The sequence below is a fragment of the Rhinolophus hipposideros genome (assembly GCF_964194185.1).
Source record: "Rhinolophus hipposideros genome assembly, chromosome: 12".
NCBI lineage: Eukaryota > Metazoa > Chordata > Mammalia > Chiroptera > Rhinolophidae > Rhinolophus > Rhinolophus hipposideros.
In genome coordinates, this window is record NC_138058.1 from 9,307,401 (window position 1) to 9,330,166 (window position 22,766).

Genomic DNA, 22,766 nt, shown 5'->3' on the forward strand with positions numbered 1-22,766 from the left:
GAGAATAATTATCCAGACTAAAGGGAGTGTGCAAAGAGATGGGGGGCACAAAGAGGGAAAGGAAAGGGGGAGAGCTTTTTTACAGCTATGTTAGAATTCCCGACCTAGAACACTTATACTACTAGATATTTCAAACAAATGTGCTGCCATCCTCCCCTCCCTTGGCTGAGGACTATTGGATCTATTTACTGTCAGTCTTGTCCTCTCGCTATTCTTGGTCGTTTCCCAAGTGAGGAACAAAGAGCTACCCAGATATCCTGAGCACAATCTACTGAAGGACTTTGTGAAACATAGTCCTTCTGCAACAAATGTAAAACAGAAAGAATGTCTCCATGTTTTCCAAGAGCCTCTCTCTCTTGTGGTCTCATGATGGAGCGTTATGAACTTTAGAACTTGAAACCTGAGGAAAGCTCTCCCTTCTGGAAAGTTTATGTGGGAACTCAAGTTACAACTCGGACCAAACAACTCGGAAAATGACACTGTATTACAATTATGTCTCTCTCTGTGTTCATGGTGGGATAGAGTCCAGCAACGGCCCAGCAGTCCACAAGCAGGAACCGTGCAACAACTTCACACACAGGAAAGCAGGACAAATACAACCCACAGGCTAGGAACCTCATTCCCATTCTCTCCCACCTGCAGGCACCACCACCGCCACCATCCCCAACACGAACTATCTTCCTAGTCTGTGACATGCACTAGCCCCCCATCCCTACATGTGCAGCCCAGATGGTCTAACGTTCTGCTTCTGAGGCAGGACGACCCCACAGTGGTCCGCGTAACCGGAAACTCTGCCTTCCTGTCCTTTCAGCCACCTACCCAGCTGTCACTGCACGGGCATGTTTTCCAGCCTCAGCAGGCCTGAACTGCCACCTCTGAGTACCCCGTTATCACACTTCCATCATCCCTACAGAGCCCAGAGAATAGTCTGGCATTATTTCTGCATTCACAGTTGGGTAACCCATGATCCTGAAAGGAAATGTCCGGTGTATGCCACCATACAGCACATCGAATGAGGAGGCGGCCATCTGACATCCACAGAAGCTCCATCTGAGAGACACACGGAGTGAAATACAACTCTGTGTCAGGAAAGCAGTAATTTATGAATGTGATATGGGCTCCCGTATTTTGGATCTTACTGCCATTTTTTGCTCCCTGTCTGTCCAAGTTTCAACATCTTTTGATAGTGTTCCCCTCTGAATCGCTCATTTAAAATCTCCACCTGCTGGTGTTATAGGCTCGGTAATCTCAGCCTTTTTACAGCCTTGTAACCACAGCTCTGTGCTACGCATCAGTACGTGGGACACTGCGTTCTTGCTCCTTCACGCCCTGGGCACGGGCACGATCCTGCAGCTAGTATGGCTACAGGACAGCAGTCCCAAGCTTGGGCGACGCACCGAGACCACATCCACACATCATCCCTCCACATGTCATCCCTCCACGCGGTTGCTGAGACCTGGGCCCGTTGCCGCTGGGTGTGCCTGCGGTTCCTGTCCGTCAGAGAGAGGAAGGGAAGAGTGGCACCTACCTCACTGGTCTATTGTTAAGAAAATCTGAGGAGCAAAGAGGACACACGGTCAAGTGTAACCCTGGTAATAAATTCCGACTGGACCTTGTTTCTCTCAACTCATAGAAAATGAATTTATTAGCATAGTATCAAGGTACCCCCAGGACTACCTATGACTGGCAACACAATCATGAAGCCAAAACATGACTTCCTTGAATCCAAGAAGAACAGAACTTAACAAGATAGAGTATTAAGTAGTCCTCTGGTACTTTCCATGTAAGAGACACAAAGATCATCTCTTTTGCACCCAGTCAGCCCTCAAATCTGGAAACATACTTGTTACTCTTCATGCAGTGGGATTCCTCTCAAATCACTAAAGCAGATTTGTCGCTGACAGAAATGAGGAATGAAAGAAAATGTCACTAGAGTTTTGGGAATGTGTCAGGTGACATGTGGGCGAGGGGAGGGTCTTCTTAGTATCGGATATGGTAACACTTAAAGTCCTTAAGGTCAAGAAAATCCACTGGTCTATGGAAAAACCTTTCCAGATGTTTATATAACAGCGGCATCTTCCTTTCTTCCCTCTATTCCTGAACTCAAGATTGCAAGTGTATTCTTAGGACTTAGCAGTTTGACAGTGGTACAAAAGCTGAGAGCTCTGAATTCATTCTCAGAACACTAGTTTTATATAGAACATTATACAGAACATTAGTTTTATACAGAACACTGGTTTCCCTGACTGAAGGATTACAGAATCAGGACCTAACAATTACTCAATTATCTTTGTCAGACAACAGACCCTGCAAAGGCCTCCGTCTTCATGAATACATACCAGGTCTTCCAAAAATAGGTCCATTTTAAATTGAAATTTAAATCACGAAGCTATCCAACAATTCTGTCTCCCTCCTTTCTAAGAAACAAGATAATGCACTGGAAGAAATGAATCTGTGATTCAGGCAGCCTGGGCTCTCGTTCCTCGCTACCACCCCACTGCTATATTTCCTTGGCAAAGTTGGTTATCGTCTACGAGCTTCCAAAGATCACTGTGGGACCCAATGAGTGAAGGTCCTTTCTAGAATAAGGCAGGCTATAGTAAGTGCACAGATACGTAAAGCCCTGGCCACCATACCTGGTGGACACAGAGAATCTTCCTCTATGCACTCCCTCCAGAGGCCCATGCTGATTTCATGACCCTTTCTCACTAATTCAGCTTGCAGCTATCTCAAACCTCGTCAATTTAGGCCCATTTCTCGAAATATTCAAAAGGCAAGACCAATATGTGGGATGCTGAAGTAATGCACTTCTCTATAAGAAGGAAAGGAAAGGAAAGGAAAGGAAAGGAAAGGAAAGGAAAAAGGAAAGGAAAAAGGAAAGGAAAAAGGAAAGGAAAAAGGAAAGGAAAAAGGAAAGGAAAAAGGAAAGGAAAAAGGAAAGGAAAAAGGAAAGGAAAAAGGAAAGGAAAGGAAAGGAAAGGAAAGGAAAGGAAAGGAAAGGAAAGGAAAGGAAAGGAAAGGAAAGGAAAGGAAAGGAAGGAAGGGAAGGCGAACTCTAAATTTGAAAAAGAAATAATAATCTATCTGCTGAGATGGGCCACCATTGTGTAAAGGAACCAAAATGGCCAGTGAAATAGCCTGAGGACAAAAACTAAAGCTAGGACTGAATGTACATATAATCCTGTGCTGAGGAGGTTACGTAAAGAGTCTTCTGAAATGATAAAAATGTGTCTGTGAATTACTCAACACTACCCAAGAGAATACACCATGACTGCCCTTCTCAGGGTGGGCTATTAGTTTAAGTCTGCAAAAGCCAGGTGCCCACCCACAAGGGAGGCCCCACCCACGTCCCCTTGGCATGGCTTTAGCTTAACAAATGGCCCTCCTTCACACTGCCTCAGCAGTATGTGAAAATACACACAATCAGAGCCAACTGCATTGTGCTGGGGGCTTCAGGACACAGGAACATACATTATTCTCTGAAGTTTGAGGCTACAACGCACTGTATCATCCCATTTTGACCTCCATTCCATCTCTTAAAGGCTGCTTCATGTAGTCTGCTCACTACAGATGAATAATATGACCACTTTCCTTCACCTGACTCTGGATCCAGCATACTGTCACTGAGACTCCTAGTGTGTGCATGGAGAGATTAGGAACTTAATATTAAGAGGACCTTTCTTTCCATTGCATCATCTATTCTTAAAATCCACGGGTACATGATTTCGTCAGTATTAAATATTCATACCTAACATCCATGTGTGAATTTGACTCTCCTGTCCTATTGTCTACATTTCTTGGACATGGTGTCCCATTCAGGGTTATAAAATGCCAGGAGGCAGAGACTGAAGGCCCACGGCTTGCTTTATTGATGAGGCACCACAAAAAACATTAATGCACTTATGAGACATCTGATGGTGAAAAGCCCCCCAATACTATTAACAGCTATTTTCCCAATAGATCCTGAAAATTCCTATGAGGACAACAAATCAGGTCATTATCCTATTCTGCAGCTGAAGAGCTCTGATTGATTTTATTACTATGCTATCTGCCCAAGGTACAATGGCAGCAGGATCCCCTTTCCACAATGATCATATAAAATGCAAAAAGAGATGGACTCGTACGTCTATCATCTTGTCAAATTCCTGCAGTTGAAGTCTTTTGTTGTTTTTTTTTTTGTTGTTTGGTTGTTTTTTAAGATTTTATTGGGGAAGGGTAACAGGACTTTATTGGGGAACAGTGTGTACTTCCAGGATTTTTTTTCCAAGTCAAGTTGTTGTCCTCTCAATCTTAGTTGTGGATGGCGCAGCCCACCATCCCTTGCGGGAGTCGAACCGTCAACCTTGTGGTTGAGAGGACGCACTCCAACCAACTGAGCCATCCGGGAGCTCAGCGGCAGCTCAGCTCAAGGTGCCCTGTTCAATCTTAGTTGCAGGGGGCGGAGCCCACCATCCCTTGCGGGACTCGAGGACTTGAACTGGCAACCTTGTGTTTGAGAGCCCACTGGCCCACGTGGCAATGGAACCAGCAGCCTTCGGAGTTAGGAGCACGGAGCATGGAGTGCTAACCGCCTGAGCCACCAGGCCGGCCCCAGTCTTTTGTTTTTAAAGAAACAGCTTAAATTATTTCCCCTCAATTCTTTCAAAGGGTTAGCAAACCCAGCAAGATTTAGAATTAAAATTGTTACTGTAATCGATACTACTTCACGCATTTCTATTAGCTCACACTAACCAGAATTGTCCCCTTCAGCAGAGCAACCTTCGTGGCACTTGATTCATTTTTAGTCTTCAAATGAGAAAAACGCATGTTTCTTTTTTGAAAAGGAAAACTCAAACTATTCTTGGCAGACATCCAAGCCAAGGAAAATGCCCTAATTTTTAACTCTCCTTCATGATTCTTCTAACAGTCAAAATTGCCAACTTGCATTTGCAAATATGCATTACACATGTTCCAAGAAAGAAAGAAAGAAAAAAAAAAACCACATGGTTATAAAATGCAGGGCACTGTGGCAGCCTGTCTGCCTCTAATGAAGTCTGTCCCCAACCTTCCCCACAGAAGGGAGCCTAGCAGAAGGAATAGTAGTCAAAGAATGCTTTTTAAGTCCCAAGAGAAAAGATGGCAATGCTCCTATCTTCCTAAACTTTCTACTGTCACCACTAGGTAACTAACTCGTGTTGCATAATATAGATCCCAATAGCTCCATTGAAATACATGTGATGAATAAGTATGCTCACTGAGAGGCAACTTCTGGTGGTCTCATGCATAAGAGGAAACTCAGAGGGGTTGCAACTGAGTCAGGAAATGAAAGAGCCTTTAAGTAGGACTCTTACCCTATGGGGTGGTCATGCCACTGTTCGACACCGATTAGCCCATCCAAGAGTCTACCACTCCTGCTCCACCTTCCGTCACGTACCCTAGTCATCACACGGCACCACCTCAGACCGCAGCAAGGAACCGCACTGCAGCCCGGCACCTTTACTGCCCCAACCACTTCCTACTTGAGCGTCATCTTTCTTCACAGAATCGGGAAGCTTGTGTACTCATTCTGGGGGAGAGCATGGACAGAATATCAGAGAAGGAAATTCCATGAAGTTTGTGATACTATGTAAGGTATGAGGTGTGATCAAGAAGTACAGTGAATGTTTAAATTTAAAACAATTTATTTCAGTAAAAGACACATTGCCATTAATCCCCCTCAAAATGCTCCCCCTCACTTCGAACACACTTATCCCACCGTTCTTGCCACTTCCTGAAGCAGTGCTGGAAGTCCTCTTTCGTGAGTGTCTTTAGTTGCGCTGTCGTGGCTGCCTCGATGTCCTGAATCAATTCAAAACATTTTCCTTTCATGGTCATTTTGACTTTGGGGAAGAGCCAGAAGTTGCCCACTGCCAGACCCAGTGAATAGGTGGATGACACACCGTGTTTTTATTTGACAGAAATTGTCGTACCAGAAGTTTTGTGTGACACAGAGCCTTTCCGTTGTGATCAAAGAATACGGTGAACGCTGCTGCCAAGTGCCGCCCACCAGAAAGGCAGGGGTCTTCAACACAGGAAGCGGCACATTGAATCTTAGTAACAGTGTGTGACACGTTTCAACTTGTACAGTGCAGTGAGTCGGGTGTGAGCTACAGTTGAGAGAAGGTGGAGTTTAAAGTGTGCTGTAAATCATCCTCCATCATGACAATGCTCCGTCACACTTCACTTTTGGTACTGCAATTTCTGTCAAAAAAAACCAATACGGTGTGTCCTCATCCACCTTATTCACCGGATCTGGCACCGCCCGACTTCTGGCTCTTCCCCAAAGTCGAATCAATTCAGGACATCGAGGCAGCCTCGACAGCACAACTAAAGACACTCACGAAAAAGGACTTCCAGAACTGCTTCAGAAAGTGGCAAGAACGATGGTATAAGTGTAGTTGAAGCAAGGGGGAGTGTTTTGAGGGGTGTTAATGACAATGTGTCTTCTACTGTAAATTTTTTTTTAATTTAAATATTCACCGTAGTTCTTGATCATACCTCCTAAGTAAGCAAACACAATTTAGGATTAACAAATGCGTTCTTTCCTCAACAACCCAGAGAGATGTGTGTACACTTACAGCCTGAACTCCAGCAAGCATGGCCCTGTGACACCTGGAAAACATTCCAGTCCCAGAGACAGGGCTGTGAGAACAGGACACAAGACACCACTCTTGGGACATTTCGTGAACAAGGCACTTTGTATGCATTCTCATTTATTGCTCACACAAGCCAACATATGTGTCGTTATCCTCATTTTATGGATGGAGAAACTGAAATGCTGAGAGTGTTAACTAGCTCAAGATTCGCACCGGGACTTTTCCCTAGAGCAGGGTGTGGACTTTAAAATAGAAATGACCTCAAGTGTCCTATTTAAGCAATTCACATGGGGACTGCCAAGTATGCTATTCTACAACATAAATATTTTAAGTGATATAATAGGACATGGCAACACAGTAACCAATAATAAAACCTTATTTTCAATCCTTGGCCTTTACGCTCCTATGATAAATCAGGAAAAGTCCATGAAAGAACATCCCACAGGAATTCTGTAGGATGTCTAAAGGCATGTGTGAACACATTCAGAACCCCTCATCCCTGGCTTTCTAAAGCTGATAATGGCTTTTGTTTGTTCCTTCCTTTATCTCATCATAAATTTTCTTTCAACAAATATTGGACATCAGAATGCTTTTTCTTTCTGCTGAGTTTAATATGAAACAAAAACTTGAAAATAACTGCCTAAAACTGCTTAACAGCAAAGCCTACCCATGCAGACCTCAGTAAGCCGCAGGCTGACAACAGGACACACCCCACACCGCCAAAGGAATCAAGTACCACATCTGCCTTCGATGAGCTTCTAATTTAGAGGGCTGTACAAAGAAGTCCACAAGAAGGAACACAACATGGTGACAGAGAAACGTGTACTCTGTGGCAGAAACACTCAGAAAACGGGACAGTGTGGGACCAAGCGTCTGCTCTGACAGGAAGCGAACATCACATGGGGCAGAGACGCAGACCCACCACGCGCTGCAGCAAGGCCATGAGGACTGCCCTAGTGGCCTTGAAGGTCATCAGAGGACAGACGAGGAGCCCTTGACGTGAGTTGCAAGCAAACCTTAAATCCCAGAAAGGGACGTGTCTGCAGCTGTGCACAGGCCAGGCCTATACGCTGTGTCAAAGTTGCATCACCTCTCCAGACACATCAAGACGAAAGGAGCGTGTCACATACCGCACCCGGTCAAGGGGATGCCGGCCTCCCACCGTCACGGGACGTGCACTGTGGCAGAAGGAATAACGCCCTGCCTGCTCCTCAGTCCATCCCACTTGGAAGCTTTGCTCCTTGAGCTCAATGACTTTAGTGGTGTTTTGTTGCTTTGAAGATGTAATATTTTGGATATAAAGCTTTACTGTGGGAGGGAGAGGTGTCAAGTTTTTCTATGAAGGAAGGCGAGTTCAGTTTCGCACCTTCCCTTGTGAGGTGCACACTTCCAGGCCCCACATTAGACCCAAGCGTGAGAATTCTGGGCGTGGGTATAGGAATCCACGGCTTTTTCATCTCATCTCTAGTGTTTCGTATGCATTCTGAAGTATGCATTCACTTCTCCAAGCTTGTCTAAAAAAGCCCAAATTCAAGTTCTCACATCATTTTGGACTATATACTATTTATTACAATAATGTATGCGTGCACTCAATGCCTTAGGTGGGGTGTATGAAGGTTAGACTCGTAACGAGTCAATTCTAATAAACCTCAATTATACTTACCATAAAATCGTTGTAACTTATGTTCTAAAATGATCAACAGCTCAAAGGACAGGCCAGCCTAGTTCAACAAAATAGTTGACCAATGAGAACAACCCAGAGAGCTAGAAGGACACAAGTCTAGCGGCCAAGCCAAACCTGGTTTGCCGATTCTCTGCCAAGGGTGTCTCACGCACATCGTCATGGTTTAACGTAACAATTCCACCTGAGGAAGGGGGACGAACACGCAGAGCACAGAGAATGTTTAGGGCATTCTGTACAATGCTACTCTGTACGAAACGACAACGATGGATACATGTCATTATACATTTTCGCAGTCATAGAACGTACAACACCAACAGTGAACCCTAATATAAACTATGAACTGTGAGTGATCATGATGTGTCCATTCAGGTTAATCAGTTGGAACAAACGTACCCCTCTGGTGGCGAAGCCGGTAATGGGGGAGGTTATGCATGTGGGAGCTGGGGGTCTATGGGAAACCTCTGTACCTTCTTCTCAATTTGTTGCCGAAGTCTGTGTGCCCGAGGCTTCAAAAGGCCAAAACTCAGAACTTCAGAGTTTGGAGTAAGGAAAGGTTTTAATGATCAAGGTGCCAATCGAGAAGATGGGAGGCCAAATGGAGCCTCATATCCATCTTGTTCACTGGACCTAGCCAAGGGTTTTAAAGGGGCTGGGGGACAGGTATGCGCAAGTGCTGGTGGGCAAGTTTTCATGGGAGGACCTTGGACCTTGGCCATTTGGTAACAGGCCGTCCACAATGGAACCTTGGCTTCTGAAAGGGTTCCAGTGTCCAAGTTCCTTGCACTTATGTCCTGGTCCTTTGGTTGGAGGGTGAACCTGTGGTTCCGGGTGCAGCGGGAGGTCAAAGTTCTCTCCTCTGAGCATGCTTCAGTGCCTGTCTTATGTATTGGTCTGTTTGCTCTGAAAAGCAACTCAGTACCTCGTTAGCTGGTTCTGCGTTTACAGATTTTGCTGTGCCTCCTAAAACTGCTCTAAACAATAGTCTTTAAAAAAAACTTTTTAAAATTCCAACCCACTGCCCCTTAGGTTTCCTTATTTTTAAGAGCAAATACAGAAATTTCATGACCATGAGCTCTCCATGGATGAGTTCAGCACTGGGCAATCCACTGACCACTCTTTCTAAGGTTCTACATCCACCCCAAAAATCAAAGACCAGCTTAACTGGTTCTGCACTGTGAACCCCAAAACTACATGTCCCATTTGTCAGGGCTCTTTTCCAGGAAGTAGCTATGAAAATTCAAAATTCAACCAAAGGAGGGAGGCATACTACCCAGCCAGCACTCCATGAGCGAACTTGGATAAGGAACCACACGATTAACCTGGGAGAAAGACTTCAAGGAACATCCATCTCAGCCTTGTAAACACGTCCTTACAACAGCAGGAATAGTGGCAACATGGCCCCATGGACATCTGCTTTTCTGGTCACACTCCTCCAAGGCCCAAACCAAGTGTGTGGTGAGCAGGTGCATATTTTTGCACATTTTATCCTTGTAACTACGATTTCTTATTATAATTAACATCTGTTTATCTACCTCTACCTCCCTTCCATGCTCAGGGCTGTGGGTGAGCAGGACGACAAAGAAAGCACCGGAATATGTAAGTGTTATAAGATCAGTCAAGACATGTGATTTAATGAGACAGTGCTTCTATTCCCTGAAGTTTAAAATTAAAGGCTTCAACATAGAATTATGCCTTTCTTAGGTCAGAGCTACCTTATCTGGAACAACACTCCATTTAAGGAAAATTATGTCTCAATAGCAGAAAATGTGTACATGTAACTTCTACTAAGAATGAAACAGTCAGAATTGCACAGTTAAGACTTCAACTACCAAGTGCCCACTGTCTAATAAGTGAGTCACTTTGCATAACTGAGTTAGCAGACAGCTAAAAGTAAACGAATTTATGCACCACATCCTTTTTCTTTAAGAGACTAATGTGGATGGAAATCTTTCTAAACCCTGAAATCTTGAGTACATTAGAGATGCTTTTTTTAATGGCTCAGGGAAATCATTATGAACATCAATTACTATCCTGTCCCAACAATTAAGTGACAGCCTCAGGGAACATTACGTCAGGCAGTAATATTCTGACTCCTACAAAGAAAGAGCCCACTCATGGGGCCGCATGCTTGTTCTGTCATTTTCAGCTGTGTTCTAGAACAGATCGAGAGGTGCAGGGGGCGGGGGGGCTGGCCAGACAGCAAAGTAAGCTCGTGAGGTGAGCAGCGTCACTGTAGCAAGAATCACCTTCATGTTGGAAAGTGGAGACAACTTGTATGAACACAGAAATGAAAGGGTCCAAGGGAAGAATCACTGCCATGAGTTTAGGAGTAATTCCTTCAAGTGGGGCAAGGGGCAGAAGGATTTGGATGGGCAGTGGGGCAAGTGGGCAGAAAGGGCAGCTGCCTTTTAAAGATACCTGGTGTAGCTGCACGAAAAAGGGCCAGCTCCCTGCAGTGTGATACACGTGTGAGCCAGTGTCTGGACTAGAGTATTCAAGCAAGAGGAATTATGTTTTAAAAGGGAGACTGGCAAATTAAAAAGCGACAATGGTAAAGAGTCCAAAAAATACAACCATGGACAAAAGAATAGCATATCCATTCTTGCATTAATAGTAAAAGAAAAGGCACTGACTGGCAAGTCTTCATATCAAAGCATCTAAAACAATGGAGATTTCAGATTCTATCACTAACATTTAATATACATTTGCATATTGCAACTGCTTTTTCCTCTACTCACTCTGAGAAACCCTAACTTCAGGTTCAGCAATTTTAGTTTAACATAACAAAAGGAGATTTAATTGCACAAAAAACTCCAAATCCTTTAGTATAGGCAAACATGTATAAAGCTATTCTTCTACCTTAGTCACTATGAGATAAGGCATACCACATGCAACAGCTAAGGTAATTAGTCAAGCTGGTCATATTAGTCCTGAAATTGAATCATATGACCGTCGAGATGCATTAAAATACCAAACTCCTGAAGATAAGTTAATTCACATTGGACGAAAGATAACTGACCAATGGAGACACACACACAACCCATAAAACACGTTCCCCACTTAAGTGCTCTCGCAACAAGAGCGACACATAAAATACGCATTTGCTGACTGAAGCTACTCAAAATAGTGAGTTCACCTTTTCCTACGCTTCTATACTGTCAGTATTTTAGGATTCAAATTTATCAATATTTTTAAAGGAGAAAAATAAGAAACTATTTCTCCATTAGTTCCTTTACTTCATATGTTAAAATATTTAGAAACTGCATAGTGATGCCCAAAGCGAGCCTGGACTGAAAGCCCACGTCCACCACACACAGGAGGGCAATCACCGGGCAGTGACTCAGCCTGGCGGGCCATCATTTTCTTCCTTTGTAAAACGGTAACAAAAAGAACCCTCGGCAACAGGTCCCGTTAACTGTGAAATACAAGCAGGCCTCAGTCCAGCAGACAGCACCAGGAAGGGGGGAAGGTGCAGCCAAGAGAACGGGATGGGCCTAAGGCATCAGCGTCAGCCGCAGCGGGGAGTCCTCTGAGGTCAAGCCTCCCCAAGTTCAAAACGACCCTGGGTCACTAGGAGTTTCCCTCCAGAGTGAGATATCCTCATGGTGAGAAAAGGATGCACCTAGTTCTACAATCACAAAATAATAAAATGTCTATTCATTCAGATGTCAGGCAAAATGTATAACCAGAATTTTTCTCCAGAACCCATACAAATTAATAGCACCCGTAACTTCTATTGGAAATTGACATATGTCCTCACTCACTTAAAACCAAGTCATATGCTACATTTTGTTATTTTACTTATTCCAAGATTAATGATCCCCGTTTACCGGTAATATAATTCTCAGTCTGAGCTCCTCTCCGGCCTCCCCTTGGCAACAGCAGGGTGACCACCAGCCCCTAATCCAAAGCAAGGAGTCCTGTCTTTATTTCTTACATTAACCTTTGAGTTTCTCACTTGAGGCGTTAGGAAAAGAATCAGGAAAGGGCGCTGGGCCTCATGACCCAGCAGCTGGGGAACCCAGTGTTATAGCACAATGTGACCAACAGGGGCTAAAGTACACGCCCCACTGGGAGGCCAGAGCAGATACGCAGTGGACCCGAGGGTCCCATGATTCCACACGACGGCTGGAGGACACCAATCAAACCCAGAACAGGGAATTTTCATAAAAAGCTGTTTACTGTAATGGCTAACCATTCACCTGGAACAAGAGATGTAACAGAATTTTGTGGGTGCCCTTCTTCCTTCTCCCATCACTAATCCCCTTCCCGCACCAAGAAGTTTTCCTACATTTCTCCCTTGTGACTTCCCAGTGCACTCACAATTTTTAGAATTATACCCAAGGTGTAATTTCAATCTTAAAATATCACTTCAAGCATCACAAAAGCACTCAAACTGAACTCAAACTGAGAAAAAGGTGCAAGTTTCAGCCACAAATCCATCGGTAAGAGGTTGAGTGATACAAGGGGTTCTGGTTCCATTCCGGGCTCCTGACCCACCCACAGTCCCTTCCCGGATCACCAGCCCAACCCTCAATTAGGGTTTGCAAAGTGTTCCTTACTTTTTCTCAGCACTTGAAGCTGTTGACTCTACAATAACACTGCCCTTGAACCTGGGTATATTTACAGCATTTATGTAATGTCAAACCGTAAGCAGCTTTCTGTCTCCACGAACGACTTTTAAATACAAGTAGAATCTGGTGTCTGAACCTAAACTACTACTGAGGTGTCCTCGGCCGCCGCACAGTTTACAGGCATAATTCCTCCCTGGAATGTGGCCTCTGGGGTTAGTACCGCCAGTCCTCACCTAATGTCATGAATAAATCCGGTGACTGTAAGCGAAACCGCGTATAACGAAACCAATTTTCGCACAGGTTAATTGATATACACAAGAGTTAAGTTCCTCTGTCATCTCATCCACGTCATAAAGAAATGACATAATCCGCGGACCTGCAGTATTTGTTTTGCTTCCAGTTTTCAAAGTCTGTATACAACGCTGCGCGTGCTGAATATTCATAAGCTATTTCATTCATGATTCATAATCATCCTATTCCTCCTACTTAAAAAAAGATAAAAGAGAAAACCCACCTTTAGAGTTTCCCTGAGGCCCCACTTGATAGTATTTCTTACCAGAATGATATACTCAAGCCATCAACTCAAGTTTTCAAAATCAAAACATCCTCATGCAAACTCAGACCAAGACCAGCAAAACTTAACTTGGTCAAATGAAACATTGATGTCTTATAAGTTATTTCCACAGAAAATAGAGAGAGCTTTTGCCTCAGTATCTGAAAACAAAAATTCTCCCTTCAAAGCATCTTTTGTTAAAAATCATAATCTACTACAAAAAACTGTATTATCAAAACAGATGACTCTTCCTCAGTGTTATGTACCATTTCTTTTTTTGAGTTCCATTCCACAGGCCCATTATAGCTTTCTAAGAATAAGAACCATAATGAAAGACTTTGTGAATAAGTAAATAAGAGAACAGTGCTATAACTTTACCAAGGTCTAAGTAAACCTAGAGGGGCCCATCGCCAGGGCTCTGACCACCGTCCTGACCACTCCTAGGGCAAGGCCACGCGCTGATCACGTTACATAACTGAATGAACAGGCCAAGTGCAGTGGCGAGGAAATGGATGCCTCCATGTTTCTGTGTCCTGCTTTCTTCCCCTTTCCTGCGCATAAGCCTCCTTTCCCACCCTGCAAAGGAAACAACGATAAAGAAGCACCCACTGCATATTCCTTCTTTCAACAAATATTTTTCTATTTATTTTTGTGCCTGGCACATACTAAACAAACACTTTAACATATAATACAGGAAGTCCTCGCCACAACCTCACAAAAAAGAAAACCATCCCTATTTTACAGAAGGAAGTGGCAGTTCCGTGAGACTAGGAAACTAGCCCAATGTCACACAGTAAGTGGTAAGAGGGAGAAATGGAATCCTAACTCGAGGATCCTCATGTTTCCTCACAGGCCACAGCGATTTAAAGCTAACAATCCGTGTTCCAGAATCTCCTCCCATCCCCCTCAGTAAGTGAAAACAGTGGGCAGGTGGAAGTCAGGATGTAAAAGCCCGTGAGGATGAAGCACCAGAGGTTGGCTGTGTCCCTTCATACCCGTCCCCTTCCCTGCCTGGAGCGTTGGGCAGAGGGACACTTCCACCGGGCTGTTTTACAAAAGGCCTCTCAACTCCTCCTAACCCTACCTCCACTTCTCAGTCAACCCCACTGGTCCCACAGCCTCCAGTGTTGCGACCAAGGCACCCTGAGAAAACTGACAGTTGCCAAGTAATCACCCCAAAGCCTTGCCGCTACCCCCCCCAGATACCTCCTATCCGTGCCCACAGAACTCCTGAGAACGTTACTGAGGGCTGGGCAAAGCCTGGGGCTGTCAGTATGAAAGGGCAAGACTCAGAAAATGACACCAGGGAGAAAGAACGAAGCTTTCAAAATTGCTTGGGGGAAGTCGAAGCCCCACAACTCAAAGATAAGGGAATGTGAGGTGCACAAATCTGCACGAGTGCTTAACTGGCTCTGGCTTTCAACATGCTTAAGTCGGGACAGCAGGAGAAATGCCCGGGGCCCCTTTCTTCTCAGGGATACAGAGCTTGCCTGTGGTTCAGCCCAAACCCACCTGCTCCCATTCATCAGCCCCCTGATGGGACAACGTCTGTCAATGAACTTGCTGTTCCAGAGAAGCCACTCTCTTCAACCATAGCCATGGGCATCCAAAATTACCCTACGGAGCCATAGGTAGAAAGAGAGGACTGAATGGAAATCCTTCAAGCCACAAATACACCAAAATTTGCTTTCCTAAGATAAACCCATGATATTAAAAGCAAAAATAAACTCTAATTATATGAATCAACTGTTCACTCTGCCACAAGCAGGTTTATGACCTTCAATGAGTCACTTCTCCGAAGTGTGGCCACCTCACTGTAAAATGTCCATGGCTCTGCTGCCCAGGCCAGCGTCTTGCTTTACCAGGCACTGGTCTACACACCAGGATATGCCCGTGAATTAGATAAGGTCTCTGCTCTCAGTCTAAGAGGGGGGACACACGCAGTTCATAGGTGAATGAATACACTTGCTGCTGTCGTGAATACACACTGATGGGTACAAGGAGGGGAAAAACAGCTACGCGGGTAAACCTAGCAGAGCGAAGAGGAGAGGGAGGGCCAGGAAGGGGGGTTGCTATTTTATGCTGAGTGGCCAGGGTGGCCTCTCTGATACCCTGTCATTTGGGCAGAGAGCAGAAGGAGGTGATGAATGACGCGTCCTGCAGGGCCTTGGGAGCCAGAATTAACCCACACCGAAACCGCACGGGTCCCACCAGCCAGGGCGCTACCCTGTGCGCCTTGTGGGTAGCATGAAGGTGGTTCCAGCCACACTTAACAATGGAGACCTGCTCCTCCAGTCCCTCAGGTCGACAGCAGACACAGCACCCCAAGGATGTCCCACTGCAGCCGTCTCTGAAAACAGGCCGGCCGGCGCCCAGCGAGAGCAGGAGCCTGTGGACAAGCCAAGCCATGCCCCACACTGATGCTTCCTCCTTATAGAGGGAGGGCTGCGGGAGGCCAATCCAGAGGCTCTGGTAAAAAAAAAGCTTCTAGATTCCTCCATTTATCACCTGACTGCACAGCTTCTCTTCAGCTGAACTCATCCTCAAGGTTAAGGTCTGAGGCCGCTATTGGTACAGCCTGGCTGTGATTCTCCAACCAAGCAGCCTCCCTTTTCTCTATAAGGACAATAGTCAGAGGGAAAACAAATGGTTTTAAGTGACAAATAAATCCCTAAATTTATGTGCACATCACTGCATATTAACAGTTGGTATGTGGCTCCTTGGGTTCCGAGGTTACAAAATTCAATTACTGAGTTGTAACAAATGCCTCTTAACAGAGCCATATTAAAAACAGCCTCTGTGTGTTGTCTTGTTATGACTGCACTTCTACTATTTCAGGTCACCCTGGCATCTTATGAAGGCAACTCTAGCAAGTACTACATACGGCCAGAAACCACACTCTAGGTATGAATAGTGAGGCTCTTCTCCCTATAATTCACTAAACTGGGCGTCCCATTTCCTACAGTGTGTGTGGCGGGCAGCGGGAAAGGGGTGTTGTTTTTTGTCTTTTTTTTCACTGAACACTCCAAAAATTAAGAGGCTGTAAAACTTCTAAAACTCAGATTTTTAGCTTCTCTTGAAAAATCGACTTGTTAAAGCTGGGTCCCTAGACCCAAGGAAACAATGCATAGGGCTGAGCTGAGCAAAGGCTGCCCAGGTGGGCTGGCAGGAGCTCTCCGGCCCTCGCCACTCAGAATACTCACCTACGTAGGTACCGACACACGCCAAGGTCCTTGATCAGAGGTGGCCGTAGTGGCTCTTCAACCCTAGCTGACAATGAGTCACCAGGAGAGGTCTGTATTATTGTTGCCGGGTGTTTTTTGTTTTGTTGGTAATTATACGTGCTTGGCCTCACCCAAATCTATTGATCAAAATCCCTAGGAGTAGGGCCTGGGCGTCCATATTTTGTAACCTCCCCTAAATAATTCAGAGTAACCGTAATTGTAGCCCCATGAGGAAGAATGTCAGAAAGACTCCCGTATGTACCTCCAAAACCCATGTTCCCAATAATAACTGAAAAGTCCCCCTAAACGTCATCTCCCTGGATCCCATCATAGTAAGTTAAGCACGGTGCCGGAGCTAATAAATGCATAGCTGTTATCTCCCAGACATGTAAAACAAGCAGGTGTGGCCCCTCCGGCGTGGGAGAAACCCAAGTAGCAGATGCCACGTAACCAACCAACAAAAATACCGACTGGTAAACGGCCAAAGACGCGTCCTGCATCCTTCCCCCCTCTCTGGGTGACCATATTAATTTATCATCCAAACAGGACACTTGAGAATGAATGAGGCACTAATAAGAGGTATGCCAAGACAGCAGGTGTGAGCCAGGGCTGCCTTGGGCAAACAGAAGGTACGGTCACCCGCCCTTCACCGCGCTTCAAGAATTTTTAAGGGGGGAAAAAAAGCACCCAGATGGCAAATCACTAATTATTAGATTCTAAGCCAGAGGCAGGAGAAGCAACACCCCAGCAACTAGCGCAGGGCCTGCACGCAGCAAGTGCTCACTCGGTAAGTGGTGTTTCAATGAAGAATCAGGAGGCCAATAAAGACCGGGCTGTGAGGGGCAGACGCTTGTGTGGCGGATCTATTCAGTGATTTGTAAACACAATGTTTGCACACAACCTCAAAGAGGAGACACAACCTTCAAATCTCCCTGGCAGTCTCCTGAGAGGCTTCCTGGCACGTCCACCAGAGCCGTCCCCAGCTCCAACAGAGCACCCGAGAATAAACGCGGTGAGACACAAACCTTCACAGGAAATACAATGAAATGGAGGAGGCCAAATACAACCCAAGTGCTGACTCCCTTCTGGGGTGCAGAGCTCTCCCCCCCGCCCCGCCCCCCGCCTCTGGGGTAGACAGTTAGGGCTTTTCCTTTTCCAGGTCTGAGTACAGGCCAGTTGCCCCCAGGAACTTACCCTCCTGAAAGAAATATAGCTGACAAGGGCCCTGCAAAACCACTCAACAATATGCAGAAAGCTTGAGGGGTTAAGACTGGTGTGGGAAGTCGAAAATACAACTGCAAAATCCATGAATGTCTACAACCATCATCCAGACCTTTTAAAAAAAAAAAAGGAGGAGGAAGCCCTCGTTCATGAGAGCAATGAGCATTTGAGCAGTAAGTGTGCCCCCGTGAGCAACGAGACCCCACGGCACTTGCACCACCCCTGACTCGGGGACGCACTGCAGCCTGCGCACCTTCCCCCACACCTGGACCCGCCACAGCTCCCACCCCGACCCGGGTCCTAGCAAACAGCCATGGACAGGAAGAATGGAAGTCTCCACAGCGCCCACACACAATCTTCAAACTATGACCTGCAAGCAACAGCAGGAGGGGGTCTGGAGGTGATGGAACTCTTCTGGATTCTGGCTGTGGTTACCCGAATCTACACACGCGTTAACATTCAGACTTGTACGCCAAAAAAAAACACAGAAGTTGTCTACTTTATGACAATCTTTAAATACTGAAGGGAAGCAGAAATGACTCAAAACTCAGGACACCTCTAGGCCCTCCAGACTCTTTTCCTGTTTGCTCAGTGAGGGGCCCCTCAGATCGACGGGCACATCCGCTCAGGGAGTTTGCTGTGCTGGCACTGTCTTCACTCCCTTCCCCTCCAGGCCCTCATTTTTCCTGTTCTTAAGACACTGTCAAGCAACAAAGTTATAATTCAGAGTCTCTAGTAGGGACAGGTATAACTCCTACCTCAGGTGCCATAGTCAAGCCACCTAGGGCCCATTAGGGACCGAGAGGCACAGGAAAGGGGTCTCGGGTCCCGCAGCATTTACAAAGCACCACTCACACCAAGGTGAGCTCACTGTCCAAAAACCCAGTGCAAAGTGAACTTGCCAACCCAAATAAAGCAAAGCAGAGTAAGTAACATGAATCGGTGGGCATCGTTCCCAACGTCCGGAGCTCGGTCCCCTCAAAGTGTAAGCACGGGCAGGGAGGATGTGTGTGAAAACTCCCGATAAAGACACGTTAGTTATCATGATGGCACAAGCAGCTCTTTACGTTACATGAATGATGAGCCACTTGGCAACAGGAATGCCACCAGGACTTCATTCACTAACTTTTGCTTTCTGCACTGCTGTGCCCATCCAGCGCTGAAAGTGAAGCACACGATTATTCCAAACACGGGGGATAAGTGAGAAAACTCAGCAGCAACATTTCTGTCTCATCCTTTGAATGATGACACACAAAATAATCTCATCCGGATCTTTGAAAAAGGGGTCATAACAGTCCACAATTTAAAATGAACAAAATTCACAGGGAGACAAATATTTCTACAGCGATGCTTCTTCTCCATCAGTACCTGTGTTGCTAAAGCAGGCATTTAGAGCAAAGAATTTTTTGCAACATTCACTAAAGTTCAAGTTTGAAGAAGTCTTATTGGATGCTTCTTTTTTTCATGTGTGTAAACTACAACTTCAGATACAGGGTCTGTTTAAAATGAGGAACACCTGACTGTAAGCCCTGGGGAGATAATTTGCCCTCTCAGGGAATTAAAAACAAGGAATTTGTTTCTGAACGATTTTCAAGTGGTTGACAGGCGGAGTACAAATCTGTGGGCCTCTTCCTCAGCCCTCCCCGTCAGGGGCCGCACCCAAGTAGAGGCAAAGAGCAAAAGTGCTCACCTGGGCCATGTCCTTTCAACACACACTTAGCCCACAGAATTTTGAGCCCTGGCAGAGCCACCGCACAGCACATGGACAGCGGGTGTTGCCTGCAGCCTGGCCTGACCTGCTGAGGCTTGAAAGGCCCACAGAGAAGCCGTGCTGACCCACCGGGGACCTCAGTGTCAGGACCACCAGCAATTAGATTTCCAAACCATCAATCACTAGGCATCAAGCGATTGTGTTTCACTCTTAGGACTCCAGTAAATTATGTAGGATTCTGCTTCTATTTAAGGAATGACAGTGAGCGGGGTCAGTCGGGCGTCTTCTCATTACAGTGTCCAATTCTTCAAATGAAGGCATCCATCCTGGAGCACGGAGGGAATCACGTGACTGAGGGAACAGCAATCGTGGGTCTGGCCTCAAAAACTGGAACCACAGTACAACTCAACTAGTCGTCTGCCTTCTGCACAGTCTCCAGGCAGTTCCAAAGACAGTGGTGGGAACAAAATTCAACCAAGGTGAAGGGCTAGGACCAATGCGAGGTGGAAAAATGCCCCCCCCCCTTCTTTTCAACAGGCACCTGAAACTTAGTGGAGAGAGACTGAGCAGCTGGCTCAGAGAAAGACATGAGAGGAGAATGGGCTTCCACAACTGAATAGGACAAAAGAGAGGGGCCTGCGTGCTTACAGAAGACCTGGGCCTAAGTGTAAGTGATACAGCAAAAGGCGTGTAACTTACGAAAATGGCCACGGCATCTTCCCATCTCACTGCATATCCTGATGATCTGGAAAAAGTTCTCCCCACCAAGTTAACCATGACTCCAGGAAGGGGCTAGAAGGTTTGCTTTTGCTCCATCCCCCATTTTGGTCACTCAATTAAGTATCCGCATGTCCTCCATAGGGGTGGGGGTGGGGGGTGCCACACAACTATCTATGCAATCCACATCCATCTTGGATGCAGCCACAATTTGCTGCCACCTGGTAATAGCTGTCAGCTCCGGCCTAATTATCCACTGGGACAACTCTGGGTCCTGTGGCTGGCTGGCTGCCATTCAAGACGGCAGCGGCAATTCTAAGAATCCCAGGTTAGACTTTTTAGTCCAATCCATGGAGATTAGGCAAGGAGACCACTGAAGACACGAAGACCAACTCTCTATGTGAGAAATGAAGCTGGACAGAAAATGAGCTATTACTAGTCACATTAAATCTTAATTTGCATTACCAGAGTTTTACAGTGTAATATTTTTATACCATAAAAATTAGAATGAACAATATAATGCTTTGCGAAATTCAGACCTAAGACATATTTTGAGATGGCCCATTTTGAGGGTTCCACCTATGGGTATGTCAACATCTTATTATTAGGAAATAAACTACCGGCAACTCTCTAACGTTCAGAACTTATTTGTTGAAGGAGAACAAGTGACATGATCATGTTCAATCAACAGTCACTAAGATGTGAATGAAGCTAGTGACCCTCCTAGTATTTGTTTATGAAATACAATTTTGCTTATGACAAATTATTAGGTTGGTGCAAAAGTAATTGTGGCTTTCGCAACTGTTTTAACCTCTTAAACCACAATTACTTTTGCACCGACCTAATAATAAAAGCCAGAACACCTTATCTCACTGATACCAATCAACCGTCAGTTGTCAGTCATCCCTCATTTCCTTCCCGACATTCCTTTACATGGACAATGCCCGACAAATGGCTCCAAATCACGACTCAAAATCTCATATTTCTTGATGAGCAGCACAATTCCAAAAACTTGTTATTAATATACAGACATATTAGAACTCAGCTCATTTCTAATATAATGGAGAAGCATCTACCACAAAAATCTTAAATGATTTTTCCACCCTACACTATTGTATTTCCATGAACTAATCCTTATTTCTTCTCAGAAGTCTATCTACCATGAGCGTCTATCTTTCCCTCCACTGAAGAACAAACTTCTGAGGTGCAGGTACCAGGAACAGGGGCCTAACCTAGCTGACTTTTCACTAGTACAACTCTAGTACACAGCTGACTCTCAGTGAACATTTGTTAAACAGATCTGGAATTCACTCTACATTTTCTTTCAATGATAACAAGAACAAAAGAGACTTTAATCAAGCACTTAATTTTCCCATTTAAAAAAAAAAAAGAAGCCATGTCACATAACACTACTTAAGATTCAGTGAATTATAGTTATTTCCAAAAAGCCACATATCAAACGTAAGCAGGAAATATTGGCAAAAACAAAAAGCCAAGATTTCTTTTCATCTAAAATTACAAAATGAGCACCTAATAAATAAAACCCCAGACCTTCACAGAGTCTTGTCCTTTCAGCTTTGTAACCAAATACCACTGTGGTTATAACTTTGAAGGGTTTGAACAGGCTCCTATCAATTGCAGCCATTGACATTCTGGGCCTACTGAGAACTGGCATTTTTTCCCCACAGAGCAAATAAAAGGCACTGACTTCTGACTTCTGCAGAAAAGGAGGAGCAGCAAGGCCAGAGAGGGTGTCTTCTTAAGACACTTAACTGAGTAGCTCCTAAAACCCTTAGGTTTAGGTTGCCAAAGCAGCAAGGCCAGCGATGTTGGCTGGAAACACCCTTCCCCGTGGACCGTGTCTATCTGCTTCCCTAGCCCCAGTCCCACCCGCCCCCCACTAACAGAAAAACGACACAGGCTGCGCCAGTTACTGTTGGAGCGGTGGGCGAGAGAGGACGTACAGCATTATCTCAAGGTGTGCCCGGAAAAAAGTGGATTGTGTGCGTTGTACAGACACGCACGTTAAGGAAAATCTAGCCAACTCAGAAAGGTCAGAACTGTAAACAAAAACACACAATACCTGAGTCAAAACGGGAACACTGAGGACCGCACCGCAGGTGTCAGAACTGAACGAAGCACTTTCTTGCTTCTGGAGAGGTTAACGCTACCTTTTCTAACCCGACTGCATGCTTTGGTGAAGCAGTCACTACCATTCACAGAAAAGCAGCAGGTCTTAAATGGAGGCGTAAAGTCTCTATCTCTGCAGCCCACTGGTCAATTACAGGGGAAAGAGATCAAAATCTTACTGGAAAATGACAGTGTATCCCCAAGGATGTGGAAATGCAAAGAGAAAGTCGCTTCAGTGCCCCCAACTCATTATGATAGTAAAATATTACTATGATTATGATGCAAGATAACTCATATACTTAAGAGAGGCTGCTTAATTGCAGTAATAAGCCAGTGTT

General features: G+C 45.3%; 1 protein-coding gene across 39 annotated transcripts in view; it reads right to left on the reverse strand.

Moving 5' to 3' along the window:
• MAP4K4 (mitogen-activated protein kinase kinase kinase kinase 4) overlaps positions 1 to 22,766 on the reverse strand; it is a 183,558-nt gene that overhangs the window by 99,661 nt on the left and 61,131 nt on the right. The gene's annotated exons all lie outside the window — the stretch shown is intronic.